This window comes from Lichenostomus cassidix, chromosome 8 (assembly GCF_008360975.1).
Source record: "Lichenostomus cassidix isolate B80296 chromosome 8, HeHo_3.0, whole genome shotgun sequence".
Taxonomy (NCBI): domain Eukaryota; kingdom Metazoa; phylum Chordata; class Aves; order Passeriformes; family Meliphagidae; genus Lichenostomus; species Lichenostomus cassidix.
In genome coordinates, this window is record NC_139489.1 from 3,573,105 (window position 1) to 3,590,008 (window position 16,904).

The 16,904-nt window shown below is 43.5% G+C and overlaps 1 protein-coding gene across 5 annotated transcripts in view; it reads left to right on the forward strand.

Annotated features, from left to right (window-relative positions):
* Positions 1 to 16,904, forward strand: part of DAB1 (DAB adaptor protein 1) — a 398,763-nt gene that overhangs the window by 179,674 nt on the left and 202,185 nt on the right. For 4 of the 5 annotated variants that reach the window (XM_085067478.1, XM_085067480.1, XM_085067477.1 and 1 more), the window contains exon 2: positions 13,439 to 13,511. The gene's annotated coding sequence lies outside the window, so the exon portion shown is untranslated. Of the gene's footprint in view, positions 1 to 13,438; positions 13,512 to 15,324; positions 15,692 to 16,904 lie in introns of those variants that run through there. The other variant, XM_085067481.1, reaches the window with a different exon arrangement.

Consider the following 16,904-nt stretch of genomic DNA (forward strand, 5'->3'; position numbering starts at 1 on the left):
GGTTAAGGAATTAAACTGAGACTGTATCAGTGGAAAGGCTCCATGAAGAAAATTTGCTTCATAAAATTCACCTTGCATATCATGCCTCTCTTTGTGTGTGTAGTGTTCAGAAGCTCACTGCTCTGTTCCCATAATCTCCTAAATAATAACAGTTAGCACTTACATCTGCAAATCAATACGCAGGCTGTAACTCCCAACTGTAATGAAAGTTTCTTATTGTGTGAAACAGTAACTTTCATGTCTATAACTGATTGTTGCATTCTGTATTTCTGTCAAATTTGACGACAGTCACCTCCTGAAGCTTTAACAAAAGGCAGAAATTCCCCCGGTTATTCTGGCAATTACACATTAGTCTTTGTGGAGGCAGAAGATTACTTGCTCATTCCTGTTTGCTGATTCCATTATGTATGTATGCTCTAGTACATAATGGCTTGTTAATCCCTTAAAACAGCATGGCCAGGAATATTCTTTCAAAACTGTATTTTGGTTCAATTAAAAATGAAATAAACCAACAACCATCAAAAATGATGAATTCCATAGAGTCTCTTATAACCACTGGGGTTTTGAAGATGATCTCTATCAGGGAACTTATCATTATGGGAGCTGGACTGGGTGTGATGTGGTGAGCTGTTTCCTTTTGAAGATATTAATTTTCCTGCCATCGATTTGGCGCGATGTGCTCGCAGTCAAGCCGGGCAAGAGTAATAGTGCTGATGAAGAGAGCTTGGTGTGTTATCGTGCTCTAAAATAATTCTGTTAGGGTCCAGGCTCTTTCCCGAGATGAATTCCTGTTTTCTCTCGGCAGTGTTTGTGATCACTCAGCTGCAAGGCTCATCCAGAGCTGTGTCCCCATGGAGAGCTGGTTTGGCTGTGTTAGAATCAGGTTTTACACCCTCCTTAGGTGATACCTCAGCCTTGCTTGCAAAAAATGCAGTGCTGTATAGTGCCACAATCTGTACAATGGGGTTAGGACCTGGAAAACAGGATGGGATGAAACAGAATGGGATGAAACATTTGGCCCTGCCTTGCTTTGTGCTTCAGTGCAAACCTCACCCTGCGCTGCTGTGCTCATCTCACATGGCCACACTTTGGAGTTACCTTATGGAAAAATGGGCACAACAGTCGTGGAGAAAACTGTAAATCCTGTAAATCCCCTCAAACTCTTTTTGCATTCCTGGGACCCAGGCTTGGCCCACCTGGTGGTGGCAGGGAGAGGTCACAGCCTTGCTGCTGCCACTGCAGGTCTGGAGGGGCAGAGCAGGAGGACATCCCTCTCCAGTTCCCTCCTGGCTGCAGGATTGTTGTCCCTAAAAGCTTTAATAGACACTCTTGTCCCTGCAGAGCTCTTGATCCAATAGACAAGATGGAGACTGTGAGGGAGAGGTGATTATTATCCACCTTCTGCACATGGGGAAAAGAGGCACAAAGGGATTGAATGCCAGCTCACAGAGGAAGTCCTGTGGAAGGACCAGGAATTGAATTCCCTCTCCTGGGTCATTGTCCAGTGCTTTAATCACAAAACCCACCTTCACCTCTGTGCTTTTCTATTATTTAATCAGCTGAGAAAAAAAAATGCAAATTGATTTAATTAAAGGAGAGAGCAATTTTCTAATTTCAGGCTGCATCCTTCTATGGTTATGGAAATTTTGGGGGAAGGAGAGACTAAGCATCTGTAATTTTTCTTTACTTGACAGATGTATTTTCATTTGCACAGCTGTGCAAAATTATATTTATATATTTTGTGACATCTGATTTTAGCCTAGGAGAAGATCTGAAGTTGGGTTACCAAGAGGTGTCATTTTCTGGCTTGCAGAATAATCCTCCTTCTGGCAAAAAATCGGTCATGTTTCTTCCCACAGACATGGTTTCTTCCTTTTAAGTGTCTCTCAAAATCATTTTATACTCAATGAAGCAAATCCTCCAAAGGCTTCATTATTCTGAGGTAGCATCATCTGATTGAATATTTCAATCATAATGTCCTTTGGAGAATTTTAGCAGTTTCCACTCGGGATGTTGGAGGCTTGGATTCGTGTGTGTTCCCGAGGTTTTGAGGAACTGGTGCAGGAAATTCAGATAATTTCACATGCACAGAGTTCATTGGGGAGGTAGATGGTAATGTTTGCTCTGGCTGTTGACTGGAATACATTAAATCATCCCTTTCTGACGTGAAAAACACAAACGTGGTTTCTTTGGGTCCTGGTCAGCAAAGGGTTTGAGCATGTGAGTGTTGTCCAGGTGTGTTCTTGCCATGCATTGGCAGTAAATCCAAAGTGCAATAAAGTGTCCCTTGTCATATCTGACTGCTGGGGACATCCTGAGGACAGCCCACAATTCCTGCTGCCAGGAAATCCTGTATTGTTTGCAGTGAATGCAGCTGAGATTCTCCCCGTGAGTGCTCTCCTCTGATCCCCTCCTCTTAACTTGGTTTCCTTCCCCGAAAGAATCCTTGATTCTTTTTCCTGGTTCATTGAAAAAATACCTTTAAATAGCTCTGAAAAAAAAAAAAAAAATCCAGGTTGGTTTTGTTAGGTGAATTCTGACAAGGATAGAGGTTCAAGAGCTTTCTGAAGGGCTGTGGCAGCTCTTTGTACCTCACTGCCTCCTTCCCTTCCCCTCCCCTCGCACCCCTGGAGAATGGATGAGAGATTCTGACACCCACCTTGGAAGGAGGAGCTCCTCAGGCTGACATCACCACCTCTGAGCTGCTGAGCACTCCTTGCTGAGGGTGTTCTGCTCCTTCCAGCCTCGCATTGGGTTTTATGAACTTTAATGAACAGTGAGTAATAAATTCGCCGAAGAAATTGGGTTAGCCTGTGATTAACATTCAGAGTGATGCAGATGAGTGTACCAATGATGGGAACATGTGCTCACATCACGACGAAATGCAGATGAGAGGCCCTGGAGCAAGCCCAAGGATGTGGGCCAGCGCAGTTTCATCTCTGTCAGCTTTAATCTGATCTCAAGTGCCAGAGCTGCCGACCTGCAGGAGGAACCTCAAACCAGACCCCAACGCAACTTTTATTTTCTGTTATGGGCTACAAAAACATTCCTGTACAGCAAAGCTCCAATCGTAAAAACTCAAGCCAGTCTCTAAAAAACAGCGTTTCTAGCAGTAGGGAAGAGAGGGGGAAATGTTTGGAAGGTGCCTGTTGGTTTGGTTTGGCTTTTATAACACAGTGCTTGTCTGAGCAGCCGTCTCAGTCAATTGAAACCCAGCTGAGCCCATCGCCTCGTGACAGCGTCGCTGTGTGGAACAGAGGCAGAAATCCCCCCCACCTCCCTTTTAAATGAAGTGCGAGGTAATGCTAGAAAGGGAAAGAATAAATCAATTCTAAGTGGTAATCTATGAAGTTGGACAGAAAATGATGAGAAATGAAGCAACTGGTCATAGGAAATTGACCTTGAAAATGGTGTTTATCTGGCGGCCGCAGTGGCAGAGCCCTGCTACTGTTGTGGGCTGGCGCCTGAGAGGGAATTTAAATCAGAGTTTCTTTGCTTTGAATCTCAGTTGGGTTTTAGGGGAGTTTCTTTCAAGGCTGTGCTCTCTGACAGTTGTGCCAGTGGTGCAGCTTGGCAGCATCTGCCAGGTGGGATTTGTTCCTTTGTGGCAGTCTTGTATTTTGCTCTGTTGCTGGAGAGGCTGCACCAGTTTGGGAGTGGTGATTGCAGCAGAAGGGTCAGAGGAATCACTGTGGTTGTGTAACAGATACATATGTTGGGGACAGAGATGGTATTTTTACCTGGCTTTTAATTTCCATACAAATAAACTCATTAAAGCGAGCGAAAGGACAAATGAGTAATACATGTCACCTCTGCTATTTTAAGCTGTAACACCTACTTACACCAGAAGGATGGCTATTGCAGCATTATATACATCTTATTTACAATGAAGGTACAGCAGGATGTGGGAGGTGGAATATATTGAGTTCACTGAAATTCCTCCAGCAGAAAACAATTGACAGAGTATTTTTGTGATCTTTGTCTTCTAGGGCAGGTGGTCAGGGGTCTGTCAGATTAAATAAGGTTTTTTGGGCAATCTTTTTGTGCCTTTTTTGTGTACATCAGCTATGTCCATAGGTGATCCATATGCAACTCATTGAGGTGGGTCATCTGCTGGTCTCAGCACTGCTCACTGGGTGCCTCAGGAATTCCCAAATAAAACCTGAAGATACAAGCAGCCAAGTGCTAAACCCTGGAGAATTTATGGTCTTGGTGGCCAGAAAAATAACTTGATCTTAGCCCATAAACTTTACTGGGGGATCAGAAATCTTGGTGTCAGTTCTCCTCTGAACCACACCAGTGGGTTCATGTAATCACTGACCTTTGATTGTCTCTCAGCAGAGGTCAGACAGCAAATACAGGCAGCACAGTCGTGGGGCTGCCCAGGGCTGAGAGATCAGAATCAAGCCCTGAAGTGCCCTATATTGGCTTGTTGTAGACTTTGTCTGACACCTGAGCTTCCCAGGAGCCTGAGGCATTGCTCATATTGGCACTAAATGAGGTGGTGCAGGCAGCACCTGCAAGCAGCAGCTACCTCTGGCTACCCAAAACTTGTGTTCCAGAGTCTCTTATAGCCACTGGGGTTTTGAAGATGATCTCTATCAGGGAACTTATCATTATGGGAGCTGGACTGTGTGTGACATGGTGAGCTGCTTCCTTTTGAAGATATTAATTTTCCTGCTGGAAAAGACTAGACTGGGGGGAAAACTGTTTTCATTTATTGCCACTTCAAACCAGAGCAGGATGGTGAGTAACAAAGACAAAAAACTAATACACCTCTTCCACTTCTTCTCATGCTGGAGATGCTTCAGCTCCAAGGTGTTTCCCTTGGCTGGGAATTCTCGATTCATTCAGTCTGGGAGAGGATCTGGGATGAGCATCCAGAGCAGAAACAAAGGGAGAGAGGGGGAAGCAGGGAGACAGCAGAGCTGTGGGAGGAGAGGAGAGCAGGGAGCCTCACTCCCAGCAGTGGAAAACTTGGATTGATCAAGTGCTGGTGCCTGTCAGGTTGGTGGTGTTATCCCAGTGCTTCTGCTCTGATGGAAAGATAACAAATAATAAATCTGAGCAATGTTTTCAGATGGTGTGAAAATTAAGGATTTCAAGGCAAGCCTTCTCCTGATATTTAAAATTCAGCAAGCTTTTTTTGTCCTGGGTCTTGAGATGTTAATAACTTTGACTAATTGTCAACACCACCAATTACTATGACTGATACCTTATCATTTCCCACAATGAGCAATGCTAATTAAAATTGATTGTGCTGCTGTTCTGGCGCAGCAGCAAGTTTCCTTTTCATTTTTTGTTTAAACATGAGCTTATTGTGCCTATTTGGTGAATTAAATAAGGAAAGCTCATTATTCTGATGTTTATTTTTGAGCAGGGGTTTTATGCCACATTGGAAGCCTGTTAAAAGTGTCAAAGAAATAGAAGAGTTTGAATGAATTGTATTTTTTTGGAGTACCAAAACATACACCTAATAATAATATTTAGCACTTTCATACCACAGTGCTTTTTACAGGATCACATTTCTGCACAAACAAAACCACTTCTATTATCTCTGTGAGGTGGGCAAACACTGTTATTGCTGTTTCACAGATACTGCAGCAGAGATGCCAGGGCTTTGATTCCCTAATAGCAGAGCACTTCAAGCTATTCACTTCAATTAGGTTACAGATCCCTACCTATGTTACTATTTGCAAGACTGGCTTTGCTTGAATTTTATCCAAACTTGGCCTTTTATTTCTCGCTTATTTTTTTTAGAAGCATGATTATTTATTTCTCCCAAAGGCAGGATCAGGAATTCCTTGCTGCTGGTCTGCCCAGTGCTGTAAGTGTTGATTGTGCCCATGCAGGAGGGATGGGGCTGTGCAGCTTTGTGTCCTTCTGGTTTGAGTTTTTGCTTCATCAGCTGAATCTCCTCATGTCTGGAAGGGCTGCTTTTATTGGGAAAAAGCTGATTTGCAGGGGGAAGAGATGGCTGGACAACAGTATGGAGCTCTGAAACTCCTGTGTTACCTATTTCCTGCTGCACTCTGAATTCAGCTGTGGTTTTGAATGAACTTTTCCATGGGGAATATTTATGGGATATGTTATCACTGGAAGATGTACCTGGGTTTTTTAACTATTCTGCTGGTATCTTCTTCTTAAGTGGCCAATTGCAGTTAATAGAACAAGCCTGTGACCTTATCCCGCTGGAGATTGATTTAATCTGAACAATTTATTCTTTCCATGATCAATATGAAATGAGTTAATATGTAATGGATATAAATGCATGGAATTGTCTGAGATATTTCTCACTTCCTCCTATTTAGTTTGTAAAACAAGTCAACGACTTCATGGAAGTTATTAAAGAAAAAGTCTTTTAAAGAATTCTGCATGTTGCACTTTTTCATAAACAAGATCTCCCTTAGGCTTTGACAGAAAGGGAACCCATGTTTGCCTGCCTGGTGGCTTGCAGGAGCAGTTATAGAGGAGTGTGTCAATCAAAAAATATTTCATATTTATTGGGAAAAAACTTCGAAAAGTCTAGCACTCGAAAGCAAGATAAAAATATTTATATTACAGAAACACCAAAGGCAAAAATCATATCTGAAAAGTAAATATTTCAGTCCTGAACACTACTTTTTAATGACTTACCCTTGAACATTGATTTCTTCTGATCCTGATAGGAGTTAGGAGGCAACCTGTAGAGTGCCATGGTGCCAGGAGTGACTTGCTGGGAACAAGGGGATGTGGCCAGCCAGGCCTGGTGTTGTCCCTCACAGGGCTCTCCTGAGCTTCATTTGTGTTGAAGAAGTGCTGGAGGACCTTGCAGGAGAAGTGCCAAGTGTCACCCTGTGTGGGGTGTCTTTGGTGACACCAAGGCCACCATCAGCAGGAGGTGACATGTTGCCATTAGCAGGACAAGCTGTGAAATACCAGAGTGTGTCTTCTGGAACACATCAGACCCAATTCTCCTCTCGTCTCTGCTGATGTCTCTCCATGGAGCAGGCTGAAGTTGCTTGTGGTTTTTCACTGTAGAAAATCAGAGAGGAATCATGGCTGGCTGACTCCCTCAGCATAACCAGCTGTACGTGGAGACAGAAGTTTTTGCTTTCTTCTCTAGTTACCAATGTCCCCTGGAGTTTTGTTGTGAAAAGCCAGTTATGAAAATTGAGAGTGTGAGGGGGGGAACGTGTCATTTGGGTTGTGATTTGCTGTTAATTAAACTTCAGTGTGACACATCCTTTATGTCTGGGGATTCCTGAGTCTCATCTCAGTGGCCTGGGTAGAACGGAGGAGCATCTCCATCGAGATCAATGCTCATTATTATTTTCCTCATTATCATCATGATCCTCATCAGTATTTGTTCTACAACACTGGCTGTGGAACAGAAGCACAGAGAGAGATGACCTTCGCTCCTGTTCAAAACCTTTCATTTTTAACAGATAAGAGGCTCAGAGGCTGGGGAGGGGAAAGTGACAGTGAACTGACAGAGAATTTTAGATCCAGCTACTCAGAAGTCAAAATCAGCCTCCTCAAGCACAGCAAGCATTTGATGATCAGGCCACCTTGTTTTGCTGGTTGACCTCTTGTAAAATCTGCAAAAAGGATGACAGGAAAAGATGTATCCCTTCAAGTTAGAGACCTGGACCTTTCTGCTTAAAAATGTTTAAAATTGGTTCTTTTGGAAGGTCTGGGACAGAAAAGACTCTTGCCAACCTGTCAGCTCATTGCTTCTGGTTTGAGATGGAGGAGGAGGAGGTGTGTGATTTCTGAGTCATGTTCTGGCAACCAACAAATAATCCCCCAACCATCCCCTCAGTGCCTGTAGTTTCCCTTCCAGAAAATCATCTGGGGGTCAGGAAGCACATGGTGCTCTTAAGGATCTCACAAGGAAATTGTGGGATTCAAACAGACTGGACTTGGAGAAAACTATTTTCATTTATTGCCACTCAAAACCAGAGTAGGGTGGTGAGAAACAAAGACCAAAAGTAATACACCTCCTTCCACTTCTTCTCAGCCTCAAGTCTGGTTTTTCATGCCCAAATCCTCTCCCTTCTCCCTGCCCAGCAATGCAGGGTTGTTGGGAATGGGGAGTTGTGGTCAGGCCAAGACAGACAGTCATGGAGAGTCATTTTAAGTTGCAAGTGTTTTGGTTAATCTTTTTTTTTATCTAAATGCTTATGTAAGGGTTTTGTTGTTTTTCAGAATATCTAAGTATAGGTAGATTTGGTTTATGAAAGAGAGGACAGTGCCAATTTATTGCAGAAAAAAACTATTTTTTTTTTCTGAAGAAAATAAGGTTGTATTGCAAGTTATAGAATTAATGCATCACTAAAAATATGCATCATGGATGCTCATTGGAATGGATGAGGAACAGCCTCTGCTGACCAGAATTATGGGAAACCTGTGTTTGGTGCATGACAAATAGCAGGATGTTGCATATTTTTCATTATTAGCTCTGAATCCATACAATTAGTGCTAAAAGAGAAAATAATATTTATTTATCTGTGAAGTCTAATGATAAAATAATAGCCAAGGAAAGTATTGATCCCTCCCTTGACCACTCTCTTCAGTGGAAGGTGTCCCTTTCCATGGCAGGGAGGGTTGGGACTGACTGATTTTTAAGGACCTTTACAACCCAAACCATTCTGTGATTCTATGATAAAATAGGAATTTTCATTGTTTCACCTGTTTGCATTACTAGATTTGGCAGCACATCTTGTATGAACATTGACTCCACCATCCTGTTCCCTTCTCCTCCTCCCACCAAAACTCACCTTTTTCCCTTCCCACGGGTGATGAGGAATGTGTTTGCTCCATGGATAGAAAGGACAAAATGCCTTCTTGTGACACCAGGAAAGAAAATGATCCAGGGGAGTTACAGACCACTAAGCCTTTCATTTGTACCTCGTAAACTGGTTCAAATGATAAGGGGGAAAAAAAAAAGGAAAACATTTGGGAGATGCTGATAAGATCAGGCTTATCCAGTAGAAAGGTAGTGTAGGATGTGGCTGGAAGTGATAGGGAAAGCCTAGGCTTGATGACCCAGCAGGTCACTTACAGTCTTTCTCTCTTAATCTGTTAGAAGTCTTTGAACTTGTCAGTACGAAAGGAAGAGAGAGGAACTGGCTTATCTCATTTATTTACGATGCTGAAAGGTCTTTGCAAGGCCCCTTGTAGGAATCAGTCAGAAAGACAAGGTAGGTGGGTGAAAGGGAAAAATAGAGTCAGGAATCAAAATCTGAAGCGAAGATTAGGAATAACTGGGCAATTTTTGCCATTGCAGAGGGTTAAACCAGGGGTTCCTTGTGTATTCCTATATCAGGTCTTTGATTTGGGATGGAGAAGTGAAAGGGTTACCAGGTTTGGGTAGCAAAAAGTGACTGAGGTCAGTCAGGTCCAGGAAAGGCAGGGAGGGAGGTCTGAAGAACCTAAATAGTAAATACATGAGATGACCTCTAAAAAATGTTCAGTGTTAATGAGTGGCTTCTGTCCACCCTGTGGTTTCAGTTTGAGTTTGATGTGGTCAAAACAAGAACAAAATCCTTTGGTTCTGCAGTCCATGCAGGAGTAGATCTTGGTGGAGCTGCTGACTGGGAGGAGATGCCTTTTCCCTGATCACCTTCCCAGCAGGGTCTGCAGTTCAGGAATACTGAGCTTTTTCAGAAGCACAGAAGGGTTAGACAAACACTTCTACAGTGTGATCTAAAAGGTCAGCAATGGTACTCAGCATCAGAGCAGTCTGAGTAGTGAAGGAACCCAAATTAAGAGGCTTCATGTAGCACTGCTGGGATTTAAGTTCGATTTTTCTCCTTCCATTTAGACACTGCCTTTGTTTCTTTTCCATAGCCACATCTGCCTCTCTGTCCTGAACAGAAATTTGGTGTAAGGGTTAAGCAAATATAATTTGTTTGCATTCCCTGCTTCTCTGACTGTCACAGCTGAGTGTGTTCCCTGCACCACTGATTTGAGAGACTGTCCCACCTCTGAATTGATGGAGCCTCCTGCCTCCCTTCCTCTCCTTCCCATCCCTCTGCCTTTCCCCACCACTCTTCAAGCTGGAGAAGAACCACTGAAATCCAGGGAAATCCAGGAACTGAACTCCTGGATGCTGCTAATGAGCAGTGAGAGACTTTTAAGGAACTGAAACGTTGCATTGTTATGATTTGGGAAACAAAAGCTGAATAAGAACTGTAACACTTAACTATGGCATCCCACTTTATTTTTCTCTAATGCAGGCTAAGCTGCCTTACAGCAATCTTTTAAATGTAATGATTGAGACTATTATAGGAAATACTATACAAAGCAACTTTTTTTTTTTTTTTGCAGCCTAAATAATAAGTAGGGCAAGGTTTTAAATGAGGCTAGAGTAATGAATGCTGTACAATAATTTTGATGATAAATTTCCCCGGAGGATAAAGTGGAAGAACAGAAGCAGGCTGTATTTAATCATGCAAAGTTAAAGGAATGCAGACCAACAAATATTTATAGAAATGTACAGATTTTCTAACCTTTTCTGAGATATTCTTGCCCCTTTTCACCTGGGAGACTTCGCAGAAGTTCAGGTCTTTCAGTGTGTAATAATTAGGAGGAGGAATTGATCACACAGGGTCAAGTGTTTCTTTGATGTAGTGCACAGAAATTCCTGCTTCCTCGCAGGCTGGAGCACTCAAACAAGGAGACATTTGTTTCTCACAGCTCCCTCATTCATCAGCGTGTCTGAAGAGCTTGCTTTGAGCAGATACACAGCATGGGATGACATATTCTGCAGCTGCTCTTCACCTACCACTGACCCAAGGAGCTGTGTCCCCTCCAGAGAGCAGGGCGCTGGCAGAGATCCTCCCTCCCAAAATCATGGAGTTGCCTTTGTGAAAGCATGGTGAGAAGAAGAGCTGTGAACTGAATTGCAGAGATGATACTTGGGCTTCCATGTGCTCAGAAAGCTCAAAATCTTTGCCCCAAAGGCCATCCATCCTCCTCAAAAGTGGTGCTGCTCCTCAGAGGTGTTGCTCCTCAGCTGTGGTTTCATCTGCTCTTTGCTGTTTGTCTTGAAGGCAAAAGCATGACTTCAAAAACAATAAAAAAGTCGCTGCTGACATCTGGCTTGGCACATTCCTGGTTGTTCTGCACAGATACAACTGTGGAAGAGTTAGACAATAACTCCATAAAGCGTAAGGTTGGGCTGCTTTGTGCTTTTTTAAAAAAACAGCTGTTAAAGTAGGGTGTTTCAGTGGACTTCAGCTCGACCTATAACAGCATCCACTCAGCAGAGGCAAAAACCTGAGGATTTCTGTTCCGCTGATCAATACTTACAGCATATATTGATTTCCAATTTAGGTGTTAACTTTTTAGCTCTTAGAAGTGCTCTCGATATCAATTTTCACCTTGCCTGGTGTTCATTACACGCTGAGCATTATGGCAGTGAGTGAGCTCGGATCCCATCTGGAGGGACGATTAATTCCAGCCACTTCAAGACCGCGACGTGCAAAGATTTACTTGCCTTGCGTAAGCACCGCGGTTAGCACGAAATATCAGTGTTTGAGGCAGTGACCTGAGAAATGCTTTCATTCTGGCCTGGCACAGGCATCCTCCAGCTCCTTGCTCTGTGTAGTCATCTCTGAAATCATAGAATAAGCTAATAAATAGCGCTGTTTATTATGTTCTCGTTGTTTCGGCGCAATAATTCATAGCCAAGGAGGTGGCTGGCTCAGGGTGCTGGGTGGCTGGGTTTTGTTTAAGCAATAAGACACACATGATAAGCAGCGCGTCCCTGGGTGATTATGCCTCCAGTAGTGTTAGGAGGCACAAGGTCAAAAGGCTCAGTGACTTTAACTACCCGAGAAGTGCCGTGTAATCCCCTGCAAATGGGCTGTCTGCGATGTCTTATTGCTGTAGCAGAGAGGGAATTATTTCTTTTTAAAGGCGGCCGCATGAATTCCCTCTGTAATTGGCACGGGGCTGACATCACTGGCTGCCAATCAGAAATCCTCTTTGTCTTGGGTTTTAACACCTTAATTTCGAGTTCGGGTCATCCGAACAAATGGATTTTGTTAAAATGATGCTTCATCCTCTTTGTTCTCCGAGTCCCATCTGCCCACTTTGTGCTCTGCGTGTTGCCTGCGTTGTGAATTGCTCCACACCAGCTTTTGTGTCATCATCAGGCACTAAATAGTGACTCCAAAGTCTGTGCAGAGCTGGTGGCATGGGAGCCACGGCCTGGCTTGTGGTGCCTAGAACATTATTTAGGCTCAGGAGCTCCAGGGAGCGAGGGGAGGGCAGGCAGCCAGGTGAGCAGGCTGGGATTTCAAAATCAATGCGTGGCCATCAAATTCCTTCAGCCCGCGCTGTGTTTTCCTTTTTATTGGCAAGCATAACCCCAAAATAATAAAATCATCCCGATTTACAGTTGTTGTTGATAAAACAAGCACACACGGGTCAGGGCTTTAGCAGATGAGCAGCAGGACTCAAGGATGCTGTTTATCCCAGGGGTTTTGAGGGGATTGCAGGCAGTTTCTGCCGTTTTGGAAGGGGGGGATGAAGGATCCCAGATGGGAACATTTGCCCCTTGTTTCTCCTCACTTTAAGCCCCAACAGTGTGGTAACACAGACTCTTTCCCATGGGAATTTTCTCTTCTTCTTCCTGTGTTTTTTATAAATAAAGTTTGGGTGTTATTGAAACAGTCTCTGGAAAGATAGGTGGTCCAAGCCTGGCCAATCAGCCTAGGGGGAGGTTTTGAATTGACCCAATCTGGACGATCTTTGAAAGTCTATATAAGTTTTAGAATTAAATAATAAAATCAGATTTTTGCCACATTTGATCTGGCCTGGTTCTTTCACCCTGCTAGCGGTTCAACAGCGACACAACAGAAGCAAAGATAAAGGCACAGCCCACTGGAATTTGTCTGCAGCCCCTTGAGCTGCTCTCATTGTCACCCAGCCAGCAGCTGCTCCTTCAGCAGGGGAGGGAAATCCCATGGTTCATCCCAGGGAATGTTTTTCCTTTGGGAAAACGGGAATAGATGCCAGAGGTCACGACTTCTCCGTCTCTCAGTCTATCAGTGAGTGGGACAAGAGAATCTCTTTGTGGGAAGGTGTGAAACCCACAGTCAGGGGAATGCTGTGGAAGTTGCTGTTCAATTGCAGTGGAATTTAGGGACAAAGCAGGAGGAATCCTCGTCCTGTTAGATGGCAAAAATTTGACAAATAGTTTTAAAGGCTTAAAATAAATCTATCTTCATAACCTGACTGCTGTGCTTTTTTCCTTAGGTGTGTTATAGAGGTAATGATACTTCTACAGTGAACTCAATTAACCTTCTGCAGCCTTCCGTGTGACAGGGAATCCTAAATCTTCTATTTTATGAGTGCATGTGCAAGATTTTAAGCTACTCTGAACTTAGCATTAATAAATGCCCTTTTCTAATTGGTGCCTATTTGTTTGTATTTTTTTTTCCAGTGAGAAAGACATGGTGGCTGTGAGTGGAATGTAGTGTTCATGGTTGGAAAGAGATTTCCACACAGGAGGCAAGGTATTATCATTATTATTGTTATTAATATTATTATTATGATTCTACTTTTGGTGTGTGGATGCCTTTGGAGTTTCTGTTGTTCAGTGATGTTACGAGATGATCTCCAGGAATTTATCTTTGGTTCTCTGCGTTGTTTTGCATAAATGGACATCCATTGCCAACAAGAATGATGTGACTCTCCTCTGTCTGATACCCAGTGCATTTGGAGTGTCCTTTGGAAGTGCTATGGAATAAAGGATAGGGTGGAAAAACCTGTGTATTTAGGGTGAAAAACCTCTGTATTTAGGCTTCCACACCTCAGTTTCCCTACAAAACTCCCTTCTGCTCTGTGACACATTCTAGTAGGTGCACTTTTCATCAGGAAACTCAGTAGTGTTTGCTCCTGAGATCTTTGCATGAACACACTCTGCACAGAGCAAAATGTTTCATCTGGGAGGGAGGATGTCAGCGATAAATGAGAAAACAAGAGAAATGGATGATGGCCCATAATGCATACCCTATAATATAATCATTGTTGTTTGATAAAAGAGACACTTGGAGCAACTCTCCGTGCCCTGCTAGGTATGTCTGGATTTATTATTCAAAAAGACACAATCAAATCTCTTCATTCCGTTGACAAATGGGAGCTATTCAATTCCGTATCTGCCTCTTATTTATAGCATATAGAGGGGTGATTTATATGCTGGCTGCAGATCTTCCAAAACAGTTTTAATTAGCAGTGTTGGCTATTAGAATGAGAGTCCTGTAGCTTCCCTGTCATACACATCCCCTTAAAACCAAACAGAAATCCTACTCTTTGGCAGGCAACACTTCTCTTTTTTTTTTTTTTTTGTAATGCCAACAAGGAAATGCTTTAGGAGCTTAGAGGTTGAATTCCTGTTTGCAGCTCTGAAGGGGAGGTTGAGGAAGGGAATGCCATTTATTGCTGAGCCTTGGGAAAATGGCAATCCTTGGGGTTTTGGCACCAGCAGCACATGGGAGCTCACAGATCCCATCAGTGACTTGGGGTTTGAGGACAAAGCAAGCACCAAACACAGCCAGGCCAGCTGGGGCTGCCAGCACAGGGCAGTGTGAGGTTCTGCTCTGCATTTCTGTGCTCAGAGGAAGATGATCTGAGCTCTCATCTTGCCATGTCCCATGGCTGGAGCCCTGAGCTCTCCTCCCAGCGCGTCCTGCCGCCGAAGCACACACTTCTTTTAGCAGGGAGCATTGTCTGAAGATGTGAGCCAGCATTCCCCCAGCTGTTCCCTTTTCCACAGAGCTGCTCTGGCTCCTGGGCTAATTGGTACCCCTGAGGTTCAGAGCAGAGGCAGGCACGGCGTGGGGGCAGCTCGGCAAAGGCACCGCTTTGAGTCGCTATTATTTTCACGCATCCGGTAGGAATGTGATCCCTTTGAGACCTCAGCCTATCTGTCAAACCTGAGATCAGCCAACAGGTTCAAAAGTTATTTGGGGAAGCAATGAGTGACAGAACAATTGCATGGCTCTTGTTTTTTTCCTGAGAAACCAGGCTAGAAAAGCGCAGGAAACATAAAGAGTATTTTCTGTGCTTTATGCGGTGTGTGTAGCATGCAGAATGCTCTGTTGTTACGCTTCCACTGATCTTTTTTTGACATAAGCAATGCAGTCATTCTGTCTTTGCATCAAATAAGTCTTTGTACTACTTGTCACCAGCTCACAGTGCATCTGTCTGTGTGTAAACTCGGTGTTTGCTGCATCCCCCAGTCACAACTGTGCTGCTGCCTGCAGCTGGGTGGTTCTGCTCCAGCTCTGGGTGCTTTACAGCCCTGCTCTGTCAGTGACATTTACTCTGGAGAGTAGGAAAACCCCTTAAAATCTGAAGTTTGAGGTTGAAAATAACATGAAAAGAGAGGACATGAGCACTGGACCTGGTCACAGAGGCTTGGTGTCCCTGCCCGTCCTTCCCTTGGAGGAGGTCAAGGAAAGAAGCTGAGAGAGAAGATTGGATGAAGTTCATTGCTGCCCTGCCAGCACTGTACATATGTGGTGCTTGGGAGACTAATGGGGAAACAAGGAATTAGCAAATGAGGACATAAAAAAAATCCTGCTCCAAGCAAGCCTGAAATTAATGTGGTCAGAAGGAAGGAATGGAAATGATTCCTGCGGTTCACAACTGGGAGATGATGGGCTCTGCAGCCAGGACAGCAAGACATCCATGGGTAATTCACAAATCTGGGGGAAAAAAATCACAATTCTTGGGCTGAACAGAAGTTAGATTTTTATCATTTTTTTTAAATCTGTGTAGGTATTATATTTCATTTTCTGGGCATACTGATAAAGCACGCTGGTTAAGGAAGCTTTCAAATTATTAACATCTTCAGTCTTGTCTTTGAGCCAAGTGAGCAGTATTTGGTGAGCTGTCGTTGGGCATTACACTAAGTGCTTTTCTACTGCAGTTCTAATAGAGTGTAGGGCTGAATTTGATAGTGTTACCTATTAGTGATTAGAGAGTGAAGGGCTTTCAGTGTGTCTGCACTGCAGAGTTGGCTTTGATTGATAAATTGGGCATTATGCATTTCGTAATTTTTTAATTCTGCCTTGAAGTACTGAGATTCCCTCTTAAAATTCCTCTTTTTCCTAACATTTTGAAAACATTTTGGAGATATGAATGGGAAAGGGAAAGAATACTTCTTGTTCATAAACACTTAAATTGTGCATTATTCAGTGGTGCAGGCTGAACTCTGCCGGAGAAAAGTACTTCTAAATTACCAAAATATTAACACTGTAATTATTGAGCGTGGATAGCAGTTATGAATTATGGATCAGTCAGGTTAGCAAAGTCATGGCTGCCTAACAGAGAATGGTTTGATGGGAATATGCAGGAAGATGACTGAGCACTCAGAGAATATTCCACTTCCCAGTGACTCCAACTGGAGCTCCAACAGCAGTCACTGTTAGGATATGAATTTATTTCTCGGTGTCTGGGGGTTGCTTTGGCAAGAGGTTCTGCCCTGTTCCTCTCCAGCTCTTGAGGTTAACCCACAGCTGCTCCCCTTTCAGTTTTCCAGCTTGTTCCTACCCAGCTTCTTGCCTTTTCTTCAGCCAGATCTATTTTCTCCAGACAAGCCCAGTTTTGTTTTACTTCATTTTTTAGAGGGCTGTAATATATTTGAAGTGTCTGCCATAAACTTTTGAGATTCAGTGACCTTTGTTAATCAGGAAGGGTTTTTTTTTTTTGAGGTCTACAGGAAGAATTAATCATATGTAAACTGTTTGCTTTCAAAAGTCTCTTAGTGAATGTGGGATTTCCCAGGTAGCTGCTGAAAGGTCAGAGGCTGGAGGCAGCAGCTGGAGAGGACTGAAGGAGGACAAAACCTCTCAGAGGAGGTTCAGATGTAGGGACAGAGCTGTGGTGGCACATGGCACTGGGGA